General features: G+C 38.3%; 1 pseudogene; it reads right to left on the reverse strand.

Annotated features, from left to right (window-relative positions):
• Positions 1-237: 237 nt before the first annotated feature.
• On the reverse strand, positions 238-549 carry LOC118834667 (annotated as a pseudogene).
• Positions 550-3411: the final 2862 nt, after the last annotated feature.

The following is a 3411-nucleotide window of genomic DNA, read 5'->3' on the forward strand; positions in this document are numbered from 1 at the left end:
TTTTTTTTTTAGTTTCCAGCTTGGATTTGAATTGTATTTATTTTCTTCTCTTTTACTTTCCAATTTAAATTCATTTTGATTATATTTGCAAGACTCCAGGTAAATACGTTCTTGCTAATCTTATTATTCTTTATTCCTGGTCAGAAGCCTATATTTCAAGCCTACAATTTATAAGCTTTTTATATATGTATGATTTGTAAGTAATCCTTGGTCCAAAGCCTATAATTTTTTTTTTCGCTTAATAGGTTTATTTACAAAGACATATACTATGGTAAACAGTTTGCTTACTCCATTCTTCTGCTTTTATAAGTGGCTGTTCTTCAAGTCTGATTCCTGTATAGGAGAATCCTATTTCTTAAGCAGCTGATGTCTTAATATAAAGAAAGGAGCAGCAAATCCAGATCCAAAAATACAGTAATCATTGCCAACAACCACCATTTGTTTTCCACTGAAAAGGGCAGGTTCTTCCCCGGGCCCTCCTCTAAGTGGCTCCTGCGGACCAAGGAGGTGGAGAACTTGCACAAGCTCTGCTCCAACATGGCGCTGCCGAGGCTCCGGGACGACTGCAGAAGAGGCCACAATGGAGGAGGAAGAGATGACTGCCGAATACCCTTCTCCCTACTGACCTTCCTATAATTTAAATATATAATTTTAACCATATATATGAAAATCCTAAACTTTAAGCCTTGGCAAATGTATCAGGAGGGCAGAGTTTATAATCTCAAAGAGGATCATAAACATGTCTGAAAGGTTCGGAACCGCCGGATATAAGAAACTCTCAAAGTAGAAGGCAGAAGAATCAAAACATTTATTTAGGCTCCACAGTAACCAACCCATGAACCAAAAGCCCCATTTTGATATGTTGATCAAAATCTTCCAGGCCCAATAAGTACGCCTTGCAAGAGTAACCAGGAGGCTACAGAGAAGCATGATTGCGTAAAGCAAAATCATGCTTCCCCCTCGATGGTAATAAGATTACCCACTGGCCTGAAGTCTTTGTTCAGCTTCCTCCCGTAGATCAGCTCTGCTACTGGCAGCTCCTGCCTCAGCTGTGTCTGTGTCTGTAACTGAAACTGCAACTGAAACTGACGATGTAACGGTCGCTGTAACTGACGATGTAACTGTCGCTGGCTCCAACCGAAAAAGGAAAAAGAAGAATCTTCAAGCTGTCCTCTCCCCTCTTATAGGGTTTTTGACATCATCAAGCTCCGCCCGAATGACCAGGGCCGATTGGTTCCTGAGTTGGCCCCTCCCCCTAGCATAGACATTAACACCTCCCCTCAGCCAGCCCCATGACTCATCTCAAAGAGGATCATAAACATGTCTGCCCTCCTGATACAGCACAGAAAGCCAGATTTGATTTTCAGTCACTATCTTCTTTTTAACCAGTTATTTGCTTCTAACAGCTCTTTTGCTCTGCCGAAGCCCTTGACCTCAACTGAAAAACAAATGAAAACACATTTTCCCACCATCTTAAGTTTTTTGATAAAGACTTTGTCATCTTTAAGGATACTTTTTAAACTATTTTATTTTCAGTTTCATTTATCCTAATTAAAGTCAACAAAAATTGGAAGTAGTAATTCAGTGTTTAAATTTGTGGAGGTTTTCTTTTATGTTCTGGATATGCATTGTAGGAAGACAACAGACCTATCCACTTTATCATACAAAAAAACAACACTCTTGATACTCATTAGCCAGGTTTTAACTACTTCTGATATTACCTTATTTCTCTGACATTTTCTAGTTGGTCTCTCACCTGAAAGCATCAATGGTTCTCCATTATCATTTCTTGGAGGACAAAAGCTATTTCTTTCTTAGAAAATCCAGCTACCCATTCTTCTGGAGAAACATCCATGTCTGTTTCTTAGTTTCAATTGTTCAATGGTCCTTATGCATTTTTTCCTGTTACACATTTTTGTGTCTTTAAAATTATCTGTCCCTCTTTATAACCCCTTTTTCCTTTGTTCGCATATTAAAGTATCACTTCCTTTTTTCTATTTTTTTGGTATGACTACATTCTTCTCTCTATTTAGAGATGAGGGAGTTGTTCCTTCATGGCCAATTTACATTTTCTTCTATGAGAGAGATCAGTCTCTATTTGAAGCAGAGATTATAGTCATTTTACCATAGCAGAAATAAAATAATTTCTTACTGAATTGAAGTTACCACAAAATGTTCTTTTTTTTTTTCTTTCTTAGGGCAATAAGATCCTGATCCTCTATTGGCAGTTATGTGGCACAGGAGATAGAATACTGGTACTATACTAAGAAATACCAGAGTTGAATGTGTGTCCCTGGGCAAGCCACTTAACCACTATTTACTTGAGATTACTCAACTGTGAAATGTGAATAACAATAACACCTACCTCAGAGGGATAGGGATCCAATGGGATAACATTTGTAAAGTGCTCAGCCTAGCTTCTGGTGTATAGTAGGCATTATGTAAATGCTTAATGTTGCTTTTTTATTGTATTATTAAGTTTTCTCTATACACACTGAAGTATAACTATATAAAATTTTAAAATTAACTATTCTATTTTTAAAAATGAAATTTACTGTAATTTAAATTGAAAAAAATCTTAAAATGTCATCTTAATATTATTTTCTAAATTTAAGCATACTACTGATTTAAAGTTAGTAGTTATTCTTCCACAAAAACTGAATTGGTAGTCAATTAACTTCCTAATCATAGCTACATATCTTGACTCTAGTGATAATTTTGAAAATATTTTGGCTGACATATTTTAAATAAATTGCTGGGATTTTGTTTGTTTTGTTGCTTTTGCAGAATGACTATACTGCTGATATAAACTCAGAGGTCAAGTGGTAATAGGGAAAAGAAAACATAGTTGATTGGTGAGAAAAAAAAAAATTAGATCAGTGCTTCATAAACTCCTTTTATTTAGAAAGTCAACCACAGGGGCAGAGCCAAGATGGCAACTAGAAAGCAGGAACTTGGATGACCTCTCTCCCAGGTCCCTCCAAACACCTATAAAAATGCCTCTGAACAAATTCTAGAGCTGCAAAACCCACAAAATAACAGAGGAAAGCAGGGCTTCAGCCCAGAAAAGCCTCAATGGTCACGGGGAAGGGTCTATCACATGGAAATGGGAGCAGAACACAGCAGAGTCCAGCGTGAGCCATGCCAGGACCAACCAGACTGGGAGTCAGGCAGAACAGGTAGTAGGGCCCTGAATCATGGAGCTGTAGCAGTTACCAGACTTCTCAACCCACAAACACCAAAGGCAACAGAGAAGGTAAGTGGGTAGAACTGCTAGAACAGAGTGAAAGGAGGGTGTGGTCAGCTACAGCCCTGGGGGTGCAGAAGTGGTACAGCTCTAGTGCTGCTTCCAGCTGCAGTTGCTTCAGGCCCCTGGCACACCTGGTGGGAGGAATTAAGTGGAGGATTAGA

The sequence above is a fragment of the Trichosurus vulpecula genome, chromosome 1 (genome assembly GCF_011100635.1).
Source record: "Trichosurus vulpecula isolate mTriVul1 chromosome 1, mTriVul1.pri, whole genome shotgun sequence".
In the NCBI taxonomy this organism is placed as follows: domain Eukaryota; kingdom Metazoa; phylum Chordata; class Mammalia; order Diprotodontia; family Phalangeridae; genus Trichosurus; species Trichosurus vulpecula.